General features: G+C 34.0%; 1 pseudogene; it reads right to left on the bottom strand.

Moving 5' to 3' along the window:
- Window positions 1–3,642: 3,642 nt before the first annotated feature.
- Window positions 3,643–26,907, bottom strand: LOC143582666 (glutathione gamma-glutamylcysteinyltransferase 1-like; annotated as a pseudogene).

Raw genomic sequence — 26,907 nt, 5'->3', positions numbered from 1 at the left:
CTCCTCTGCCACTACGGATGGTCATTGCCTTCAACTGTGCATTCGGGTTAGGCTATGTGCTGCCCTGAAACGCTCCGACCTGTTTATTAGGTATCATCTGCTTCATCATCTCATCCACCTTTCGAGACATCTCCAAAAATGACGACTGTTGGTTCTTCAATAGGGTGACGTGCTCAACCAATCTCTGATGTGTGTTATCATCTCTGTCAATAAGGTGAGAAAGCATGGTAGATTGCTTAGTTAGAAGTTCCTTAAGATCCGGATCCATACCGCTACTCTTCCCCGCACTCGAACTCCCTAGTGCCTCAGGGTTACTAACCTGAACCTGCTCCTGCCTCTGCTGAAAACCCTGAGCATTACCTCCCGACCTCCAACCATAGTTGGAGTTATTTCTCCATTCTGATTACCCAAGTAGTCCACCTTCTCTTGTTGATCGACCGGAAAATCAACTGTATCGTGCCCTACACGACAGATTTCGCATTTCTAAGCGATCTTCTTCAACTCTCGGATATCCTTCTGCATTGCCTCTAAGGCAGCCGCGATGCTAGTATCGTTCGAGACTTGATAAATGCCTCGAGCGGAAGAGGTGGTGGTTTTAGAAGTACCTCGGGCGAACGGCTCCTGCTGCTCAGCTAGGGCGAAACTCTCAAACAACGACTCACACTCATCTATATCCAGCTTCTCTAGCATGTTTCCTCCTACTGGCGTATTGAATCTCTTTTGCATCTCAAAGGTCAGCCCGTTATAAAATTTCTCAACTACAGCCCATTCGAGTAGACCATGCTGGTGGCATCTACTAAGCAGATTATAGAACCTTTCCTAAGCCAAAGGGTATGGCTCGTCATGTCCATGCGAAAAGAACAGATCTGATCATGAAGTCGTGAGGCTTTAGATGGCGGAAAGTACTTCTTAAGGAATTCAGCTTGAAGATTATCCAAGGTAGTGATGGACTCAGGGGGGAGGTTTTCCAACCACGATGAAGCACGACCCTCTAGAGAAAAAGGAAAAAGATGAAGGTAGAAGTAGCACGAGTGACGTTGGTAATATTAAAAGTGTCGCAAATACGAGTGAATTTGTTCAGATGGCCAGGTGCGTCCTCGTCTTCAAGTTCGTGAAATGGGGCAGAATTAGTGATGGAATTCATGACATTGGTCGAAATCTGCCAGTTATTAGCATCAGGCATCGCCGGACGTGAGATAGCAGATCGTCTCCCCATAACTCCCCCATTCTCTCTCGAGTAAACCGTACGCCTAGGGGGGTTAGCGTCACCCATATCTAAAGTGGAATCAGAAACGTGTACCTTGATTTCGCGTAGAGCACGTGCAATCTCTCGAAACTCCTTACGGCGTTCACGAAAATCTCTCTCGGGTTCGTCAGAAGCAGTGAACTCTAGTGGTCCTAGTGATCGTGTACGTCGCATACGCTGAAAAACAAGTAAAATAATGAGGACCCAAACTTATCCCTAAAGCACACACGTTACAATCAAGGCACATATAGCAATCAAGAGCAATTATATAATAATAAAATAAAACTAATTAATTAACTAAAACTAAAAACAAACAAAAAGCAAATAGAAACTACTTCGCTATTACCAAGTGTCCCCGGCAACGGCGCCAAAAACTTGATGTGCGCAAAGTGGTATATAAAATTTTAGCAAATAATGACCAAGCACAACGAGTAATAAAAACCTAGAATAGCCTAAACCAAACCACTAGCAATAGGCAAGTGAACCTATTGGGTGTAGAATAGCTATGGGAAGACCGGGAATATCGAACTCTAGAGACACTATTTAATTAACGAGACTAGTTCTAAAAGCTAATTTAAAGGAATAATTAAGAAAATAATATTTTTAGATTTTTATTTATTTTATTATAAAAACTAATAATTAATTAAACTAATTACTTAATTAAATTAATGTAAACTAGAAAATTAAATTACCGAATAAGAATTTAGTAAATTCAAATGAGAGCAAGAGTTACCTAGGCAAGGAATCCGAATTGTGATGACTCGGGCTTTTATCGATTACGGGAAAATGTTATGGGAACCGGGAATCTAAATGTATGAAGCTCTAGGAAACTTAATGGATTCTTAATCACTCTCAAGGTGTCACCAAAAAAAGAAATCTTAGAGATCATGTAAAAACACCGGCTTATTAGTTCACCAATTACGATTAATTACCCTAGAAAACAGCTAACCCGTCGGTTTCACTATCTCAATGCACCTAAGTACACGGGGTGGTTTTTGAAAAGTCTAAAGAACACGGGTAAACAATGAAATTAAGGCAAAAATAGGCAAACCTCCTGTCAGACAATTTAACCTATAACCCTAACAATGCAGACAAACCCGACAACTTATCACCCGTCGGATATTTAAGCTAGTAAGAATATAAACATTTAATAATATGCCAAAAATCAGTTTCTATGGTAAATGAGCTCAATAAACCATAAAAAAATTGCAAACACACAGTAAACAATCCTAACATGCAACCTGTAATCGAAAGACAATCAATCAAGTAACATATGAAACATCCATTCAGACGCAAATCAAAAGTAAATACGCATGAGACACATCCAATAAAACTAATCAAAACTTTTAATTAATCAAAATCCCATAATCAAAACCGAAAACCGACTAGTCCAAAATAATCAATAAAACGTCATCACAAGCCTAGATAACTAAAAGTATTTAGCCAATAATCATGTTTAAAACAATAAAATATAAAAGTTTAATAATGGAATTCATAATAAAAATAATATGTTCAAACCAAGAATAATGAGTGGTGGTTGATTTCTTTATCTTGATTGACCTTTCTTTCTTTCTCTCATGACCTCACACCCCAACGAAAACAATAATAAAAATTGTTTTTAGGTTCTGCTGCTTATATTCTTTTTGGCTTCCCCACGTAGAACAACAACAATGATTTTAATCTTCTTGCACCCAAACCTTAACTAACTGACCATTCCAACACAACTCAAAATATTCCTCAACTATCTTAAGGAGTTAACCAAAACAACAATCCTATCAAATTCCAAATTAGTGTCCATAGAGGACGCTTCTGAGGCATGAATTACCAAACCGAATTCTTCGCCTATTTTATTAAAAACCCTCTCATCCCACAAATGAGGAGGGACGCCACGTATGTTTACCCATGCGACTCTATCAAAGGGCAATGAATCACCTGAACAAAGACAAAGTATCGAGAACCAAGCAGACCACATTCCTTTCTGATTCACGAGGAACTCATCAGCCTTTGTCGACCCACCAGAGAATGTTAGGAGCACTCTCAATCCACCAATGTACCTCACCCCGATTTCTTTCTCAAAACCCGCCAAAAAAAGATTTTGCTTAATTGCTAACAGGTTTGAAATGTTAATAAAAGTTCCCACCAATGACTTTCCTTTCCATTTGGAGGAGAATGATGCCTCATTAAGCTGTAGAGAAACTTGTTTCATCCTTTCCAAACTTTTTTCAATGTGGGGTTTGGGTTTGGGTTCGGGTCTGTGGCTAGCAGGCACAAAAGGCCTTGTAACCGTATTAGAGGTTGGCACACGATCATACTTTGCCACATTAGCTCCAATCTTACCCCCCCCCCCTTATCTTCACCTGATTCAGCTCCCGAACCACCTTATGTGGATCAACAACCTAATTTAGCCTCATGAAACCAAAAAATTTCCCAAACATGTCCTTTCTCCCAGCCACAAACACATCGGCTAAATCTCTACCAAAGAAACCCACCGCCTTTCTGAGCTCTACAACTGAGCACCCAAAAGGTAGATTTGAGACATAAAAGGATGTAACTCCTTTCTTGAGTGTACCCCTTTCTTCCACATCTTGATGATTCCTCATATCCTTTTTGCTAGAAACCTTCTGGCCACCAAGATTTTCTCCTCCAGCTTCGTCATCTTCCTTTTTCTTGTCTTGCCAATCACTTCGTCCTCTCGATCTGACCCGTGTCTCGATCCTCCTTTCTCTCTTGACATTCCTCTTGTTCTTCCCCCGACTCTCAACCTGCCTCTCTCTCTTGACCTTCCTCCTACCATTTCTTTTTGACTTTATAATCGTCGGAGCTTTGCCGAAAAACTAGTAGCGGCGGCGTGACTTGATTAGCTGCACGCTGCCGGAAAACTAATAGCGGCGGCGTGACTTGCTATCTCCTCACTTGATTCCTCCAAAAACCCACGTAGGGTTTATTTTCACAATAATAATAATAATAATAATAATAATAATGTGTGACTCTCTCTCCCGTAACCTACTAGCCCATACTTTAATATTTGTGTGTGATCCAAATTAACTCCAAAGCCCATGAGGTCCATCAAGACTTTTGCAACTTCTGTATCAAACAATATAAATCGATAAGTATATATAAATCATGAGTCAATAACTCCCTCATTAAATGACCATATACTTTAAAGGTGCTCAACTATATTAACAATATAAAAATGTAATACAATATACGTTTAAATATTTACTCGTTCTCAAGTTTATATTTGATATACCGTTTTAGTCCGTTGTCTCTTAGAACCTTAAAAACTCACAATGAACCAATTAAAATAATATCAACAAAAAAATGGCTCAAAAGCACTTAAAAATAGTAGGGAATATATATAATAATATGTATATATTAGACCACATCAACAACCTACAGTGAGTGTATTAGAATGGGGCTACCATTCGAATACAAGATCACAGTGGGTGTATTCGAATGGGGCTGGCATTCGAATACAAGCATTCCATGTTCGAATAGAAAGGAAAGAAAGAAAAGAAGAAAGGAAGAAAAGAAAAGTTTTATTCGAAAGGGTATTCGAATACAATGGCCCATTCGAATACAATGGTTCATTTGAATACAAGGGTATTCGAATAAAGTGGACCATTCGAATACAACGGTTCATTCGAATACAAGGGTCGTTCGAATGGGAATTTACATTTGATTGACCCATACTTAGAAGTTTCAGATGAAACTTAAATAATGTGATTAGGACCGGTAACTGATACACGTAATTTATATATAGTTAGCTGAGCCCAATTAAAGAAAGGAATCACTATTAACTCGGAAAGAAACAGGAGACATGTGAGTTTCTAGCCCCATTTCCTTGTTATGTTTTCGGGGCTGTGTGCAATCTTGATGTGAATAGTTAATACACTTACCTTAAGTGGTAAGTGTATGACATATCAATATGTATGAATGATATATATGTATGAGGTGTGTGATATATGAATGAATGATATATGTATGAGATTAGCGGTATGTATGAAAGTAATTAATGAAGGATGTAAAGAAGCGTATGTACGGTTGTAGAAGAAGAAAGAGATCAGGCCCTAATAATATCTGAGATAGAGAAGAAATGGATCAGACCCTAATAATATCTGAGATGGAGAAGAAATGGATTAGACCCTAAAAATATCTGAAATAGAAAAAGAAAAGGAAAAATGAATCAGACCCTAATAATATCTGAGATAGAAAAGGAAGGGATCAGACCCTAATTTGTATGGAAGTATAAAAGTATGAACGTATGCATGAATGTATGAATGCATGAAAGAAAAGTAGTATGTAAAGTATTTAATATGTATCTTTGGATGCATATATGAAGGTAAGTGTATGTATTGTATGTTGCCTGATTAACAAGAACTCACTCAGCGTAGATGACTTTTTGTATGTACGCACGTGAATAGGATGAGACAGATATTTTGAGGAGGACACATGACAGAAGAATAAGAAACTGGTATCCGAAGACTTATGATGTATTTATGAATGATGTTTTATTATGAAAGACAAATTATGTGTATTTAAGACAAGTTTATGGCATGATATGAAATGTTTATTGAAAGTTTTATATTACGCGAAAAGTTTTAATTAACTCTGATTTTTAGAACTATATTTATGAATAAATTCAACCTCAATGTAGGACACCGGGACCGGGGTCTTACCACAATCAGAATCTAACAGCAATTGTAGATATTCTGGGAAGAAACAACGAGGTTTGCCACTAAAACAATGGCATTTTGAAGTACTTTTAGTAATTTAAGTACATTCTAAACATCCACTAACCAATCAAACTACACCAAGTTTGTTTCACTACATGTAAGTACATTAAGATGTAAATAATTATAAAAATACATATTTTCATATTTAAATAATAATAAATAATGAATATCGAATGAGCCGAGACAAGCTATGCTCGAGCTTGAAAAACTAATCACGAGCTGAGCTCGAGCTTTAATGATAGAGCTCTAAAGATCTTATCTTGAGTCAAGCTCTCTTAAGTTAAAACGAACCAAGCTCGAGCCTTCAGAAGATCAGACAAACGCTCACTCAGGTACTCTTAAGGTCACGGTCTTCTAATCCGTTTTTTTTTTTTTTTTTGTTATTGTTTGTGCTCGTCTCGTGCCAATTGTAATGAAAAAAGATTATGAGATATAACTATAGAAGCATACATGACATTCATCTAATTATCATCATTTCTACAGTTATATTGGTTTAATTAGTATCGTGAACAGGTTATATTGAAGATCATCAAACGCTGCACGTAGTTTTCATACACTCTTGTGACCGGAAAACTTCTTGGGTAAGATATGTTATAATGACACTGTTCATTTATTTTTAGATTACATTTTTTTAGTTATTCCACTATAATTCTTTGTGTGCTATTTTTTGCTAACTCATAGATCTGACAGATTTGTGATGAAGATGAGGAGATTGTGACTGCAGATGATGATAACTATCAATTTGAGATGGTGAGTTCATATGCATTATTAAGAAAGTTGCAAATTTATAATGATCTTGCTGCTCGTAGTCTATTTTAGGTCGGTTCTTGAGATCTCCAAGAACAACCATAAACTTCATGTACTACTTTTTGTTAACTTATTTTGGATAAGTTACAGATATCGATTCTAAATCATATCCTTTTTGTTTAAAAGAGTGGCTCCTTTATTGAAAAGTTTTTTATGTTGGCTAAAATCTGAAAATAAATTTAAGTGACCCACAGGAAACCACTATTGAAAATACATTAGTACTAAGCAATCGTGTACCTAATTGAGATAGAGAATAATAATTTATATTGGTCTATTTATTGCGTCTAAACTGAACATATTTCTGTATTTTCTTTTTTTTATTTTTATGGTTGCAAGTTCATTAGGAAACAGGGATCTAGAGGTTCATTCGAAGAGCCGACATCATCTACCAAGGTACAATTATATTACACCATAGTTTATGCATGTTTGCAGTTTATATGCAAGTATTTCCATACTCTAATCAACCCTAATAGCCTTGGTATCATTACCCATGTAAACGAGACGAGTGGATCTCGAGCTTGACTAGGCTCCTGTTTCACTCATTTAATTTACGAGCTTGACTTGGCTCGTGCAAAAATAGTCATATTTCGCAACTTGGTTTCGGAAGTGCGTAAGCGTTATCATATGCTTGAGGGAATTGAACAAGAAGACACCAATGAGTTTTACAAGTAATATATTTTATCATTTTCTTCTTCTAATTTGTAAACGAACCGAATGAACATGAACGGGGCATGTTCGTGCTCGCTTGTTTAACCTTTAGCCAAAAAAAGATTAAACACGAAAACTAAAAAAAATCTGGTCCTAAACTTAACCAAAACATAATTGATGATGAATTGATTATGAAATGACTATATTTGTTACAAGATGCTAACTTGCTATATTAAAATTAATTGTACATAATAATAATATAAAAAGTAGATGTGGGTTTTATTAATAACTTAGGCTTTCTTGTAATTATTCGCTTTCTCCATATGGCCCATCTGCAAGATGCTGCTCTTAGATGTTGGTGAATTGAAATGCTATTGTAATAGAGGTGGAAAATGGGTGATTAAAGGTAATAATTCTAGACCATACTTTATACATGTAAGAACAATCTAAATCCATAATTTGTTGGTTTATGATTTTTATATAAGAAAATGACATGTACTCTTGGAAAATGTCTTGAATACCCAAGCCAGGATAATCTCGGGTGGGCATTTATGGAATTCATGTAGTTTGATGTTTGACCGAGGAAGGTCAAACTGCAGCCACACAAATTATGGGTAAAATCAATGTCGGGTCAAAAAGTTAAACTGCAGGAGCAAAAGTTACGAGTAAAAATTGTTCTTATGGGTAAAAATTTAGGTGGATTAATTTTGGTAACACAAATAATGTCGCTATAGCGCCCCTACATAGAGAAGTTGTAGTTTCCCGCTATATGATGAGTAGTGAGCAAAAACCGGTAAAATAGCGACAGTTTACATTAATTCCTTTGAGTTTTGGGCCTGACGTTGATATTAGATATGTAGAAGCCAACGTGCTTTAAAGAATAATCGAGTTTAACACTTTAATTCTTTCAAAATCTGATCAGCTATTGAGGGGCGGCATCAGTTTTATATTGATTGTGACTAAATTTTATTTACACTTTAATCTTAACTACACACCACCCTAAGTAATTGGAAATTCCAAATCTTCATAGGTTCAATATTGAGAGAAAAAAAAAGGTTTGTTTTACAATTCTTATGTGTTTTTGATTGTTTGGTGTTTTTATTATTTTTCGGTTTATCTGTACATGGAAGTGCGGGGATTATTTACCCTCTTTTGTTATCCTCACTTTATAATATAAACTTATATATTCAACAAATTTGGTCATTTTCTTTTCCTTTTTAAGCTCATATATTCTTTTCTATTTTTACCCATTTGGCCCGTTAGATTAAAAATAATCTGAATCGACCAATTCATAAATGTAAATTTGTAACCAAATTCATGCATTGATTTTCACAACTAAAATTACACGTATATTTACCCACTATTTAATTTTACTTGATCAATTTATGTGTAAAGTTACATTTTTCTCCATTCAGAGATCTTAGGTTTCTTTTCATATACGTAATTCGTGTGTATTTGTATAATGAAACCGTTAATTTCATACCGACTAAATCATATATAGTTGATGTAGGTTCCCAATAACATACGGAATTAACATACTAGACATATACTCATACGCGCCATACAATCCACTACATCTGTTTTTTGGATGGGCGGAATATTATGTTTGGAACCATGAATGGGTTGATGTGTAATACATAACAATATCAATCTAACACCAGTTGGTATTCAAACAAAATGGTTAAGTTTTTTATTTAGTCGCTACCTAAAGTTGAAATATAATACGTGGTAGTAATCACCGCTTCTTATGAATCGAACATCAGTTGGGACACCCGCCGCAACGCGCGGGCTCTCATACTAGTTTTATTTAAGTAAATTGTTATTAAAGTCTACTTATACCTTGTTTTCTTATCCTCATTTATCACACCCATTTTATTAACTATTAATTAGTTATTCCTTTACAACTTTAATGACGTATACTTTTACGTTAAAAAAATGTGTTTTAGGAATTTCTTTGTTTTATTAAAATCCATTTCAACTTTCGAAATGTTTTATACACTGTTTTATAATTAAAAGTCCTTGAAACTTTTGTTCCTCAAAATCATGTATTTTCAAATGTTTGTAAACCCACAAGATTAGAAGACACATGTGGACCATCCAACGATAAAAGTAATTATGGTCCGGAACATAATTATTGAAGTCCTCGCATGGAAATCATAATGTATACAATTGTGTGTCGTAATATAGAATAAAGTAGTTGGGATAACGGTACAAATGTAAAGATGATAAGGACATGATGGATACGTCGTTGGTACATCCTATATATAAGTGCCCTTATAGGATTTTAATTTGGAGCGTTGTTTTAACTATTTAAAGTTCTGTGTTATGATAAATATTAAACTATATTTTAAAATTTTCCTTTCTTCAAAATGTAATGGCTTTGCTATAGAATCCTTTAATTTCGAGACGAAATTCCCTAAAGTAGGGGAGACTGTAACAACTCGGATTTTAAATTATTATTTTATTAACCATTACCCGACTCATTTTACGTTCCGAAAATTTTTACCAATAAAATATCACGTTTATCAAGTTGTTATTATTATTTTAATATTATTGTTTAAATATTTATTGAATTATTAAAACTACTTTGTAAGATATACACTTTTTAACCCTAAGACATTCTTTAGCTCAAATCCGTCTCCATCTTCATAGTTTAAGGACTAATCTGCAAATTTTGATATATTATCTAACAATACTATTAAATCATTACATATGCTCCACATGTCACTCAACTAGGCTCTCCACCTATGCAGCCTAGTCACAAAGTTTCCATTTAAAATTTGTCCACCTATGCAGCCATGTCACCTCTTGATACAATCACCCTATATTAAACCTTAACTCTTCACATTCTCTTCCCATATATATAGTATTAGTATTAGTATTATTATTATTTGTATTATTATTATTATTATTATTATTATTATTATTATTTACTGTTGAACTTTGATTTCCTTATATTGCCCCATGCATATGTACTCTAAAGCTGAGGGTCTCTCTGGAAGCCACCTCTTTATCCCTTTGGATAGAGGTATGATGTGCCTACATCACACTCTTCCCATCCCAGACCCTACTTATAGCTTTGCTGTTGGTGGGACTTCACTAGGTATGATTGATTGATTTATTGATATTTTTCTCCCTTTCTCTATTAGCCTAATCTCCTTTCACCCTCTCGGAATATTCCGGCTAATCTAGATCTAGATTTGTAATAATCGTTTTCCGGTAAGTTTATATTTTATAATAAATTTCCGATTGTTGATATATGTATTTCCGGCAATATTATATTTTCTTCCGGTTATTGTTTTCTCTAACCTTTGTATCTTTATTTTCATTGTTAACTGATTTTATTAAAATAAGTTTAGGTTGTAAATCAAAAACGGCGATGAAGCTGATATGTGGATGTATTTACGTTTTTCCGGTAAGTTTTTTCGGTTATGTGTGATACCTATAACAATGGTTGTTTTATATTTATTTGAAGTTTTATATTTTTCCTGTTTTTTTGTTTTACATGTTGTTCTTCTAGATTCTAAATAAAAATCAGCTTCATCCATGGGCAGTATTATTATTTCGTTTTTCCAATAAGACACATTTAAATTATCCGGTTATAAGTTATAATTCTAATCTTCCATAATATCAATCTTATAACACAACTTTATTTTTTAGGTTAAATACCCGATTGATTTACGGAATATATCAGTTTACCTTCTAAATCTAAATCTGAGATACCATGGTCATTTCTTTTTTGAATATTCATGTATATTCATTATTTATACATAAAATAATATATTGATGTATATCGGAGATACCTTTATGTACTTAATTAACTTTCCAACTTAATAAGTTTTCCGACCATTTCTAAAAATAAGTTTTTTATTTTAAATTACATTTACATATATATATTGTAAGATTATAGTTTTGATTAGTTCCTAATTTCCACACACTTTCCATCTTTTTTGTTTGACTATTGTATAATGAGGCATAAATGTCATAATTAATAATTAAAATTTCATTTGGTTATGGAAACTGTAACAATTAATGAACTATAAAAAATCAATATATTATTTGAATTTGAATTCAAAATAAAGATATATTACAGTTGTTTATGGAAAAATTTGGTTTCCATTGTCAATATTATATTCTTTATTAGTTTCCAATCTCCACAAACTTCCTATCTTATCTGTTTGACCAATTTATAATTAGACATAAATGTCGTAATTAATGATAATGGGTTTGTAACAAAATTGAATGTAGATATCATTGACGGTAATAAAATAATATTAATTATGGATCTACAAGAAAAAATTTCAAGATTATATTATGCCATGATTTTTGTAATATTTTTTGTGTTTAGGATTTTTGACTATAACAAATTTCTTTTAACAATTTTGGTAAACAGATTTATAGCTTAAATAACAATTTAATATATATTAATTTAATCAAATCATATAATAAAGTTGAAAGTCATTATTTATAATTATTACTTTTTACGTGTATTCAAATTATTAATTCGAATTTCAAATAAATAAGTTGACTATAATTTATTTATTTATTTTTGGAATTGACTATAATGTAGGTCGGTGTTTTCTAAAATTTTTAAAGTTCATAACTTCCTTTAATATTGTTGATCGAATATTAGTTTTAATAGTTTCAGAAATTTTGGAAAACAGATTTATAACTTAAATAATCATTTAATACATTCTAATTTAATTCATTTTCCTAATATATATTCAACATAAAATGTCAATATCTTAAATACGTGTCTATTACATTTTCTGTTTGCACGGGATATTCATATACATTCATTAGTAATGTCTTTAATAATATTCTCATTTAAATATAACAGTTAATTTAATCATTTTTAATATATTTTTTTTATTAAAAATACATGTATGTATGGTATATATACATCGGTTAAGAAAAATAAATTATTTGTATACTAAATATCTTAATATTTAAAGTGTTTTAATTGATTTTGTATCATATTTTTTCACCTTAATTATTTTCAAAGTCAACATAAACTTTTTAATTTTTCCAAAGTTATTTGAAAATTTGTTTATTGTAAAAAGTTTTTAAGTTTTACAAGTTTAACAAAATATTAATGTCACTGATTTAAAAGTTTGTTGAAGATTGGTCAAAATAAAAAAAATCATAATATTTTGAAGTTGACTAATTCCAATTTTTTTATATTTTGTAAGTATTTTGAAAATATTTAAAAACGGGATTATTTTAAAAGAGTATCAAATTTGTTAGGTATAAAATGACGGCCAAAAAGGTTTTTATTGATATATCATTTTGGTTTAATGGTTTAAGTTAGAAAGATGTTTTATGTCGTCATTTTACTTTATTTGTTGTTGTATGTTATTTTGTTTTTAATAAAAACAACGATTTAATAAAAACAACTTTATTAATGTTCAAATGTTACAAATTATTAAATATGTTATTATGGTATATTTAATTTGGATGGTATAGTTTTATTATATTTTCAGGTGGTGAAGTAAAAATGAGTTTCATTTGGTAGAATGTTAGAAGAAGTTGATGGTGGTTTAATATGAAAGAACATGACTATGTCTTTTGTTGATGTTTTTTGGTTGTTCGACGTACATTAACTTATTGTAACTTTTAACTTTTAATATCTAGACAATGTAAATGGTTAACGTTTTGGTCCGAAAGTTTGAAGAAGTTTTGTGTTTCTTGAATTCGTTGTTTAAATTTATTATGTTTGCTGACATGTTTTTCCACCCGTGTGTAACACGGGCTATACCCTAGTATTATATTATTAACCCATAATATGTACCCATTAACCCGTTTGACGAATCCAGAACCCGTTTTACTTCTTGAACCACAATTCTTGTAGTATATTTGGTAAAGATCCTAGCAAATCGTCCTTTTACCAAAACGAGTTATTACCGACGTTTTTAATTAAAAATTTGTGATTAGTGTTATATGTATTGATATTTTAACAAAAACAGGACATCATCATCACGTTATACCATCCGCAGTGGACAAAAATTCAATTAAATAAATATACACCCTATTCTGGCCTTGGCGATCATTAGCCCTTCAACCAATTTCAATTCATAGGTCTGAAATTTCTCGTAATAACCCGAACAATGCCGGCATGTCTAACTCGTTGTTCTTCATCATTACGGCATCAATTTGGGTAATTAATATATGCTTTATGATTGTCTCTAATAGTTTAACAAAATCCCTAAGGTTGATTGAACGAACACCGATCAGATTAATCAATATGGAATCTAGGGTTCATATGGTCTGGTATGGGTTGGTGCAGGTCTGTTTATAAAGTTCTCGTTTCAGAGATTATAGTAATCTAATCCCCTAGCCCTGTAACATCCTACTTTTGATTATAATAAATAAATGAAATTTTGTTTATTCGATAAAGTGTCGTGTGTCGGTTTAAATAAATAAACTAATGGAAGGTGGGCTTGGACTTTAGAAGATGGAATAGGAGATGAAATGGGTCTTAGGTCCATAGGCTTAAGGAAGTATAAATACCCCTTAAACCCTAAACCTTTCCATTTTTTATCCATTCTCTACACCATAGCCTACACCATAAAAAACACACACAAGACCATCCTTTAACCCGAGCCTAGATCCGAAGTTGAAAACCCAGATTGTTGTGAAAACAAATATTACTAGAATCCATTAACGTTTGATAGGTTAATCGATAACCTAAAAGAACCCATAACCTATATGCCTAAAACGCACCCTTAAACACGAATATTCAGACGAACAAAGGGTTAGGGTTTGTAGGCGCTGAAATTCCGAATCCGTTGATACTTAAATCGTGTTATTTAGTTAAGAAACGAGGGTTTAATTGCAGATCTAAGATATGTTGACTATTTGCTGTTCTTGATGATTTTGACTTTGACCCCGGAGTCAAAGTCTGGATAAGATTGAGCCATTCGTTATAAAAAGGTAACGAATTAGTTAATCAATTCGTCATAGCAAGATAACAAATCAGCTCTCCAGTTCGTTAAGATCAGGTAACGAATCAAGTACTAATTCGTTATAATAAGATAACGAATCGGGTCACGTCAAAATAACGAATCAGCCAGCGAACCAGCTCTTGAAAGATAACGAATTAAGTTAACTAAAGAAAGGGATGACCATTAACGGTGAACGTAACCGCATTCAGGTGAGTTTCTAGCCCCATTTCCTTGTTATGTTTTCAGGGCTGTGTGCATACTCAATGTGATAGTTAATACACTTACCTTAACTGATAAGTGTATGCCTTGTATGATTATATGTTATGTATGTATATCTTAGATGTGAATGAAAGCTTTTCGGTACGTGAACGATCTTCGGATATTGAACGTGCTAACAAGGGAGGTATGTATATTGAAAGCTTGCCGGTACGTGATCGATCTTCGGATATTGCACATGCTAACAAGGGAGGTATGTATATGATAGTTGAATGTGTATAATAGATATATGTACAACATATGAATATGTATGAATGATTAAAGAAAATATGTATGTTATGGGTATGTAAAGACAGAATGTACGAAGATGAAGAAAAAGGGATCAGACCCTAAGAATATCTGAGATAGAGAAGAAAGGGATCAGACCCTAATAATATCTGAGATGGAGAAGTAAAAAGGGATAAGACCCTAAGAATATCTGAGATAGACAAGAAAGGGATCAGACCCTTATAATATCTGATATAGAAAAGAAAGGGATCAGACCCTAATAATATTCGAGATAGAAAAGGACAGTAATTTATATATTAGAAAGTAATAAAGTATGAACGTATGTACGAAATTATGTAATGAAAGTAAAGCAGTAAAGTAATTATTATGTGTCTTCAGATGCATAATCGAATGTTAGTGTATGTATTGTGTAATGTGTGATTAATCAGAACTCACTCAGCGTAGCTGACTTTTAGTATGCACGCAGATGAGTAGAATGAGGCAGCTCGCTTGATGAGGACACATGGCATGGAATTGAAAATACTGGCATCTCAAGGAAATGTTATGATGTTTTAAAGACTATGTTTTGTTTTAAATGACTATAAATGTTTGATAAGACAAGATTTGAAAGTTATGTAATGTTTTTTTGTAAGGCCCCGTTACCGGTAGCCCTACTTTCGTGTTGGATTTACTCATAACGCAGTTCTAAATATCAGAGTTAATTAAAACATTCGCGGAATATAAAAACTTTAGTAAAACATTTCATAGCAAAACACATCTTGTCTTAAAACAACATCTTGTCTTTCAAGATGAACGAAACATTAAACTTAAACGTCTTGAATCTTCTGATGCCAGCCTCTTATTCAGTGCCACGTGTCTCCTCAAGCGAGCCGCCTCATCCTACTCACCTGCGTGCATACTAAAAGTCAGCTATGCTGAGTGAGTTCTAGTTAATCATACATTATACAATACACATAATCTTATATTCTTTCATTCATACTTTCATACGTTCATACTTTCATACTTTCTTACTTTCATACTTTCTTTTGTATTAACTTGCTTTCATATCTTACGTTATAAAGAGCATTACGCCCTACATTCCTCGAGTATTATTAGGGCTCGGTACCCTCCTTCCTCGAGTATTATTAGGGCTCGGTACCCTCCTTCCTCGAGTATTATTAGGGCTCGGTAGCCTCTTTCCTCGAGTATTATTAGGGCTCGGTACCCTCTTTTCTCGAATATTAGTAGGGTTCGGTCCCCTAGTTCTCGAATATTAGAAGGGTTCGATTCCCTCTTCGTTACCATACAACCATACATCATACCTCGAGTATTATTAGGGCTCAGTACCCTTTTCGTAACCATACAACCATCCTTTCCTTCTTTTATTAACTTTACCACGTTCATACACATAAGCATACATATCATACTTACCTCATATATAGCGTTACAACCTGACAGTACGTGCAATATCCGAAAATCGTTCACGTACCATCAAGCAATCATTCATACATTTCACATTATTCACATAAGGCACACTTATTTCTTAGGATAAGCGTATTAACAGACATATTGAGTATGCACACAGCCCCGAAAACATAACACATAAATGGGGTTAGAAACTCACCTGAATCCTGTTACGCTCTCCGTTAATCGTTATTCCCTTCTTGAGCTGTGCACGACTAACTGTATAATATTTACATGTATTAATTAACTACTACTACTCATGTTGTATTTCTATCATTATATAACCCACAACGAAAGGGGGTCCGGGGGCAGCGCCCCTGGCAGCGGGGTCTAGGGGCGGCAGCCCCTAGTAGGGTCCAAGGGGCAGAGCCCCAGGCTAGGGTCGAGCTACCATGTCACCTTGGAAAAATTTTATTTCCATTAACTGTCGTAACACATTTTCCATTATAATTTCGAATCATTAATTAATTTGCTAACTCAAAAGTTCAAGGGATGAATTGTAAATAATTCATTCTTTTTCTAAGTCCAGTTCTGTCATTTTATTAAACTTTCTAGTTCGTTATTCAGTCTTTAACGAATTGACTTATCTTAGCGAACTGGTCATTTGTAACGAACTGAACCCTCTAACGAACTGGACCTCTGACGAATCCGTCCTTGTACGAACCAGTCCACATAGCGAATCAGTTCAAGTAACGAATTGGACTTTCTAATTCGTTATCTCCTTTAACGAATGGCTATAACGTAATGGGGGGGTTAATTCGTTAAATTTTCCTTAACGAATCAGGACACGAACTAAGGCTAGTTCGTTATCTTTTCCTTAACGAATCAGGACACGAACTAAGGCTAGTACGTTATCTTTTCCTTAATGAATCAGGACACGAACTAAGGCTAGTTCGTTATCTTTCCTCAGCGAATCTACTTAACGAATCACCCTTAATTCGCTAAATTCCCGTTAGCGAACTAGGGTTAGGTCAGGGAATGTCAGAACATTCCCTGACATACCCATAACCTCGTATTACTTTTCCGGCGCCGTCATTGCCGGAAAGCCGCCGGAAAAACGCTAACTCATCGGAAAAACGATTTTTAACTCGTTTTTCACCGTTTTTCGCCCCGTTCGATCCAGATCTGAGCTAGGGTGATCCCTAAGCTCATCATAGGTTCGGTTTATACCCGATTCCACCCGGATCTCGTGATTTATACGGTTTAACGGTGTCGGCTCGTTGTTTCGCAACTTTATCTAACGGGTTAAGCTCATACAATATTAAACTATCGTTACCTCGGGTCGGTGCTCGGTTTCCTTCTTGATTTCGGCTAGAGATAAGGAAGAACTAGAGAGAAATCTTAAGTGTGTGTTTTGGGTGGTGTATGGAATATGTGTGAATGAGGATTAAATGGATATTAAGGGTTTATATATTTATGGATCATGGGCTTAAGCCCATGGTCTTTCCTTCTTTCTTTCCTAACCCAAGTCCATAACCCATATTCATTTACCGGCCCAACTCGTATTCTATTTATCTAAACCGATAACGACCCACTATGAAATAACGAAATTTATTTTTATTATAATAACCGAAAGTAGGATGTTACATTTTTTGTTGAAGTTTTATATTCTGCGTAAAGTGTTAATTAAATCTGATATTTAGAACTGTGTTTATAAGTAAATCCAACACCAAATGTAGGGCACCGGTAACAGGGCCTTGCCCAGTTGGCTAGGGTGGTGCGTGTTAAGTTTGGAAGTGGCTTGGGGCGCGGGTTTGAGCCAACGCTGCCCACCTTTTAAGCTGTTTTTTTATTAAAACATTTAATTTTTTATATTAACATAATTGGTTATTTAAACTACGGAGGTGTTTGGCCTAGTTTTTTTAGCAAAGCTTATAGCTTTTTTAGTTTTTTTTTTTACAAAATAAGCTTAATTTGGTTTTTGGTTGAGCTTTTTTAGCTTATGCTTATAAGCTTATATAAGCTAATTTGAAGAAGCTTACTTGAAGATGGTTTTTTAGCTTGTTTGAAGAAGCTTATTTGTTCAAGGGGGTAAGTTACTCATTTGCCCTCAAATGATGATGGATTAATAATATTGAAGCAACTTATTACGGTAACAAATCAAAAAAATGGTGGATTTAACAACTTGTTAAGACGTATAATCAACTTGTAGAATATAAGCTAATCCAAACACTTAAAAAGAGCTTATCAAATAATCCAAAATAAGCTATAAGCTACTTAAAAATATAAGCATAAGCTAGAAAATAAAAACTAGGCCAAACACCCCTATATTATAAATATTATAAATCAATAACTAACCGATATTTTTATAAAACCGACATATTGCGTTTTCGAATCCTTGTTAAAAACTATATATATGCATATATTTATGTGTTTTGTGTGTGTGTATATATGTACGAATATGTATTAAGTATAAAAAAAGTGATTTAAAGAGATTTTTAATATAAAATATATTTAATATAACCTTTTTAATTAACATGTTAAAATATATAAATTCAAGTATTTATAAAATATTAAAGTTTATATAAATATTGTTATTTATTATGTATTAATTATTTATTTACAATATTAACCTAAAAAGAAATCTTTACTAATAATAAAAATATACATAAATACATAAAACATATTTTTGGGTTAAAATAAACATTTATAATAAATCTCTTTATGTAAACTATAAAGATCTTTATAAATATTTGGTTAAGTATTTTTATGTATTTAAAACAAATTATTTATGATAAACCTTGGTTAAATAAAAGTAGTAATAAAACTGATAATAAATTAACGTAATATATAATTTTCGCAAGAACACACTCGATCATCAATTCATGAATCTCCATCTATACAAGAAAAGTGATTATTAGAGACTAAATTATCAGGGACTAATATATCAGTCTCGAATACATAGTATCTAAGACTTCAGTCACTAATAATATTAGGGACTGAGTTTTATGTGCCTAATGTTAGTGAGTGATAGTCAGTCGCTAATAATTTGACATCTTATCTAAGACTAAATTTCAGCCCCAAATGTGTTTATGAAATATAAGGTTGTTGTGAAAATTTATTGATGACTGAATCTCAGTCCTAAATTTGTAATGAAAAATTACTTAAATGTATGGTAAGTATGTTTATTATAATGAGTCTCTAACCTAGAAGGAACATATTAGAGACTTGGACTAAACTATTAAGGACTTGTGTTTTAGTCTCAAATACATGGTATTTGGGACTATTTTTTTAGTTGCTAATGCATTGGGGACTGTTTTTTACACAACATATTTTTGTGACTAATAATCACTCGCTAATATTTAGACACATTATTAAAGACTAACTTTCAGTCTCAAATATATTTCTCTATAATGGAAAAATGGGGAAATTTTCTTAAAGATTAATCTTTAGTCTCTATTATGAGGGAATGTATATGGACTGAATATCAGTCCTTATTACTTTCAAAACATGATTAATTCGGAACTGATATTCAGTCTTAAATGTCTCTTAATGTAGGAAATGATCGGTGACTAATTTTCAATCTCAAATTATGTTAATCAAATTCTACCATTTGATAGGAAGTATCAACGACTAAAGATCAATCGCAAAGATCTTTTTTGCAATATTACAATCTTATTCAAGACTGATATTTGTCTCGGGTATATTTAACTCCTCAATATTTGTATTTTTCAAATGGTCTTCTAACTCTGCTAACAAGTGGTAGAACATTATGGTATATTTGCAAGATTGATTTTCAAAACCTCTCTTTGTTGATGATAGTCAGGAAGAAGAATTTTTAATCTGAGCTCCAATCTAGAAAAATTATCTTCTCATATTTTGAACTTTAGGGGATGGTTGAGAATGCTTTAATAGAATAAAAGAGAAATACCCAACTTCATAAATCATGGTAAATAAATTTTCCACCCAAAAACTCTCTTCATATACGCAACCTATTTTATAAATAAAGATCCAAACTTTACATGTTTTAAGTATTTAGCAAAGCATCAACGGCATAAAAATGATCTCCCCCCTTAATCACATTTACATTTAAATTATTTCAAATTAGGTAATATCTATTGTAGACTCCTAGTTATTCTCCTGTATCTTCTCAACTATTTGTGTATATTTGTTCATGTATTAAAATTGTTAACGTACGTACATTGAATGAAAGTTCCTGATTTCTTCATCAAAATCTCTCCATGATCTCTCTAATACTTAATTAATATGGCAAACTCTTCTTTTTCTTCTTACTTGCTACTGTTGCTTCTACTTCATCAACAATAAGTATAAAACTTCTAATCCGTGTTACATTGAAGAAAGTTATATTTAATATATGTAAATATGGGTATACTTAGCCCATTAAAAGGTACACTTTCGATCCAGTTCTTTTCTGTTCTCCATAGATCTAGTACAAATCGTTCCGACTATACGTTTTGTTTTCATCTTGTTATCCCATCCTTCCCCACTTTCTCATAATGACAAAACTATCTTTCTTTGCATTTTAAACCAAAAAGAATGTTTAAGATAAAATCATAACTCATTTAACTTTGAGTAAATTAAAAAAAAAGACCAACTTAATTAGAAGAAACACAAAACAAAAATCATTTATGATGTAACTGTCTAGATATAAACATCCATTATTTAACATTCAATGTGTAAGACTTCAATCCATTTCAACATCTTCAAAAGTTAGTTCATATGTACTTACATTTTTCAATATTTCATCTTGATGAATTTACTTTCATGAATAAAAAAAACATGAATACCCAACAAAGTTTTACAAGATTGGAAAAAAAAGGTAACTTACAAGAGATTTGAAAAAATTAACATTTTACGCAAACACCAACATTTCATCTTTCTTGTTTCTTAGCATATCATTGTTGACATATGTAGCTTCATAGCAAACCTTAATATGGATGTAACTCAATTATAATAACAGGATTAATAATGAGGTTAGAAAACTGGGAAGTACATCATCTAGTAAATTGCCCAAAAGTTATGTAAACTCTATATGAGCAAACTTATGTGCATTTCAGTGAGTGTATAGACTTTGCAGACAAAATTAAGGAATAAACATGAATTTTGAATACTTTAAATTGGGTTAAGTAATATACACCATAAGTGATGTGTGTGTACATGTATCTCCATTCCAGTAACAGTAAGCATGTCCTCTACAGCTCAAGTGCATTTTTTACTACAATTCATTGTCATATATGTCATCAATACCTGCAAATTTATAAAAGTTACACCTTCTTTATAGTTAAGCTCACCAAAATGGCATACTTGGTTATATTCCCTTAAAAAAAATCCACAACAAGAATAACATTTTCACACAAAAACAATGAATCATTCATCGCACATATTGATATCCCATAGTTAAGCATTTGTTGTTGCTGAAGGGGCATTTGACTGCTAACGGGTTATATTAGACACGTTAGTAAAAACTTTCTTTTGACCAATTAAGTTAGCAAAATTGAGCCAATGAAGCATAAAAAAAAACTTAACCCCGTTTACAATTTCACCATATTATAAAAGCACATAAAAGCACCTTTTGATCCGTTAGTGAATTAAAAGTTGATCCTAATTGTGGGCTAACTGACACCCGAAAATAAACGCCTCTTTTTTAATCGTTAATGTATAAAAAAAGTTGACCCATTACCGGATTGAATATGTTCCGTATCAATTTTTTTTATCTATTTATAAAAAAAAAGGTTGACCCGTTACCGGTTTAATTTTACCCGATAATAAAAACAATTCTTTTACCCGTTAATGACACAAAGTTGACTTGTTACCGGGTTAAATATGACGCGTTAGTAAAAACCTTGTTTTACGCGTTAATGAAATAAAAAATTGACCCGTTAACGGGCAAAAATTGGCCTTACAATAAAAAACTTGTTTAACATGTTAATCGAACAAAATATTAATCCCAATACCGGGTTAATTTTGATCCCATTGCACCAAAATAAATATCGCAAAATACTTGGGGCTTGCGTTATAAAACTCGAATAACTCTCGGCCTCCTAAAACAAAAAAAGTCAAATCAAGGGAAAATCAAAAGTTTTTATTGGAGTATTTGAAACAAAATTTAGATATGTAAATATAAGTTTAATTATATTAAATCAATAACAAATTACTAACCTTTATTGTAAATCTTCTAACACAAACACCACTCTGCACCACCTCTATCCGTGCTACCATAGCCACAGCGTTCCACAAGCACCACCACGTGCATCGTTGCTGCCCTCTAGTCGCCATTGACAACACTACCTCCACCTGTTGTTGGAATGCCCACAACTGGTGTACACCTGAGTCCAGATGTATGTATGTATGTATGTACACATAAAACTTCCATATCATCACAATATAATAATTTCAAGGGTTTGGATCAAATACAAATAAAATTAACGTGCTAAATGTGAGAATCAAGTAGAGTAATTATGTATACAAGTAGAGTAATTATCATAGAGTAATTACGTAATTACTCTATGATAATTACTCTACTTGTATACATAATTACTCTACTTGATTCTCACGTTTAGCACGTTAATTTCATTTGTACGTTAACCTTCCCCATAATTTCAAAAACTCCGGTGTAAAGAAAATACATGAAATGTATATTAAAATATAAAAATATCATGCCAAAATATATAATAAAACCAAATAAAAAAACTAGAGTTTGTAAGTTTCCTTGTGGTATGTTGGCCCTAACCTGAAGCGCCTAAAATCATAGCCTGAGCCTTGAACCTTTATATATTAATTAAAACAAAATACGGACCTTGAACCTTTGTATAATATCAGGATGCTAGGGGGTGCAAAAAGATCTTCCTCTACGTCATTATCTTTGCATCGCTTGAGAACATAAAGCTGGCCACGCAAATGCACAACCTGCGATTAATAGCAATTACAACATTAACAAATTCATGTTTTTCAACCCAAATTGAAACAATGGCAGCATTAATAACTGTACCTCTTCTTGAAGCAAAGTAGGAAGGTTAACCATAGAAACAAGGGTGTCAATTTCCTGAAACAATATATTATCTTTGATAGGAGACCAGGTCTGCGGCGGTAAAGCTAGTAAAAGTGCTGTAATAGGTGGCACGTCTTCATCGGTCACTATCCTAGACACTACTGTAACAGGTTGCGTGTCTTTATCGGCTTTTATGCAACGAACACATGTTTCCCGACAACAAAAACCATTAGAGGATTCACTTTGTTTTAAATATCATGCTCCCTGACAACACTTGCTTGCTGTAGTATCATCCAAACGGGCTTCTTGCCCGAACAAGGTGGGCCCCGGCAACCTGGTTTGTCAGGTAACAGAAAATCTGCAACGTGTTTGCATAGTTCAGTATCCCGAACCTGTTTCAGTATCTTCCCCTACAGGAAACCGATAAAAGTTGTACTATGAATTTTGATTGAAAACGGGTCAAAAACAAGCTGACCAAAACACTATAATATTATAAGATACCTTGATTGAAAGCCGTTCCTGCTCTTCCGGGCTTAAACTTTCATCACCGTCCTCTGCTCTCCTATCTTCTGAGACCCACTTAATAAACTCAAGAAACTTTGATGTCATAAAGCTAAAAACAATGTACATAACATCTTTCACATGTTTCACATTCTTCGAACTCAATAATTCCCAAACATCTTCCAACAAGTACTTTGCAATATTAACCCAACTCTCATTCTTACAACTCTGTAAAAAATGACAACACACAACATCAAAACATGTGTGTGTGTGTATTATACAGGTAAGGTAATGCTTAAATGTACCAGGGTATAAAGTAATGCTGGTGGCCTTTGAAGCCTGGATATTAGCTGTAAGGCCTCGAACCCGGTGACCCTACTTTAGCGTCGGATTTACTCATAAACACAGTTCTTCAAATCAGAGTTTATTAAAACTTTTCGCGGAATATAAAACATCAATCATTTGTTACAAAACATTAAATCTTTTCTTTGATACCATAACACAAAACTTTATATTTAAAACATCTTTACTTCTTTCTTCAGATGCCAGCCGTTCAATCCATGCCATGTGTCATCCTCATGCTAACTCTATAATCAGCTCACCTGCGTGCATACTAAAAGTCAGCTATGCTGAGTGAGTTCTAGTTAATCGAACGCCATACAATACATACACATACATACATATCTGTAGATACATATCCATACTTCACTAGTTACCCTTCTGTTCTACATACATACTTGCTACCATACATACATACATATCTACAATCACTAACCTCAGTCTACCGAGAGTACGTTCATAGTTCACCGTCTATACCTGTACTCAAGGTCGTGAACACGTACAAGGTTCGCAGTCCTTACCTATGTTCACCATTTATGGTACGTACAAGGATCGCGGTCCTTCCCTATACCATAGTACATCCACAACACGTACAAGGTTCGCAGTCCTTCCCTATGTTGCAACCTAATTCATAGCACGTATGAGGCTCGCAGTCCTCCCCTATGCTACAAAATCAGCACGTATAAGGTTCACAGTCCTTTCTTATGCTGAAATACATCCACAACACGTACAAGGTTCGCAGTCCTTCCCTATATTGCAACCTAATTCATAGCACGTACGAGGTTCGCAGTCCTCCCCTATGCTACAAATACAGCACGTATAAGGTTCACAGTCCTTTCCTATGCTGACGCCTATCTACATTACGTATAAGGTTCGCAGTCCTTATCTACGTTTACATATATCATCTACTTCACGTATAAGGCTCGCAGTCCTTAACTACGCCATCACCAGCCGAGTCTATGTCCGACAGAAGCTAGAGGGATTTGCCATCCTAACTTACTATGTCGAACGTAGAACTCACATGTCATTCGTGTACCTATATACACATACTTACATTATAACATAAGAACACTCTAGGCATTCCTTACCTCATTCATTTAACAACCATACCCCTTGTCGTTACGTGCAATATCCGAAGATCGTTCACGCCCCGACAAGTATTCATTTGAAATATTCATACATCTTCGATATATAATATTGGTACCTTTATTTTTAACCTGACAGTACGCGCAATATCCGAAGATCGTTCGCGTACCGACAAACAATCATTCATATCTATCACACATATCACATATGACATACACTTATCACTTAGGATAAATGTATTAACAACACATCGAGTATGCACACAGCCCCGAAAACATAACAAGGAATGGGGCTAGAAACTCACCTGAACACGGTTACGTTCACCGTTAATCGTAATCCCTTTCTTCAGCTGTGCACGGCTGACTGTATAACAAGTACACGTATCAAACAACTATCACTACTCATATCATCTTTCCAGTCTTAACTACTACCCACAACGAACGGGGTCCGGGGGCAGCGCCCCTGGCAGCGGGGTCTAGGGGCGGCAGCCCCTAGCAGGGTCCAAGGGGCAGAGCCCCTGGCTGGGGTCGAGCTGTCTTAACAAATTTTTCATTAGATTTTTAATTTAGTTTCTAAACGAACTTGACTTTAGGCGAAGTTAACCCTCGGGCGAACTTAGCTCTAGGCGAAGTTAACCTTAGGCGAACTTAGCTTTAGGCGAAGTTACCAGCTAGGCGAACTTAGCTTTACAGCGAAGTTGCCATCAGGCGAACTTGGCTTCAGGCGAAGTTGTCATCAGGCGAACTTGGCCTCAGGCGAAGTTACCAGTTAGGCGAACTTAACTTTACAGCGAAGTTGTCATCAGGCGAACTTAGCTTGCAGGCGAAGTTCATCAGGCGAACTTAGCTTGCAGGTGAAGTTCATCGCTTTGAAAGCGAAGTTGCCCAGTTGCAGGCGAAGTTGTCCAGATCAGCCGCTGTTCGGTTTCTGTCCAGCATTTTGAGCGATTTTAACACCCTTGCTATGGTTCAATATCACCCACTACGCTTCCCGACCATTTTCGGTCGCTTATACACTAAAAAGCTTGGATCTTTAAACTTCAAAGATCAAGAATCATACCTTTTTGAGCTTGTTTGGATCTCGTTTAACTTGTTAACACACTAATCGCTCTCTCTCTCTCTCGGATCTGCCCGTTCCTCTCCTCGGCCCGGCGGCGGTGTAGATGGTGTGTGTGTTTTTGGAGTGTGTGTGTAGAAAGTAAGGAAATGAAGATATTTTTGGGTTTAGGGGATATTTATATCCCTGAAATCCCATGGACCTAAGGCCCATTCTCATTTAACCCGTCTCCATTAATCCAACACTAGCCCGACTCATACCAACTCCTACTCTATTATTTATTTCCTGACAACCCGAGTAAACTTTCCCTCTATTAGTAAGTAATATAATTAATATCACTTTGAAATTTCGGGATGTTACATTAGCATGAAACTGAAAGAAATAAACATCAAGTCAACAACAGGTGATCACCACAATATTATCTCACCAAATCAGTAGTATTATGTATCGACAAATCGGTATTACAAATTATTAAGCAATAAGCAAATGACCAAATCAGTAAATCAAGAAGCCAACTAAGTAAATTGATGGGTTTAATATAATAGGAGAAGACATGGTTAAGCAGAAAAACAATGAAATTTCTGATATCCTTAATTTTACCTGGGATCATAAACTCCTCTACGGCATCTTCAATTCCAGAATATCCAT

This window comes from Bidens hawaiensis, unplaced genomic scaffold (assembly GCF_021521415.1).
Source record: "Bidens hawaiensis isolate Kalapana, Puna unplaced genomic scaffold, B.hawaiensis_p1.1 tig00031836_1, whole genome shotgun sequence".
In the NCBI taxonomy this organism is placed as follows: domain Eukaryota; kingdom Viridiplantae; phylum Streptophyta; class Magnoliopsida; order Asterales; family Asteraceae; genus Bidens; species Bidens hawaiensis.
This window is presented reverse-complemented; position numbering and strand designations above follow the sequence as displayed.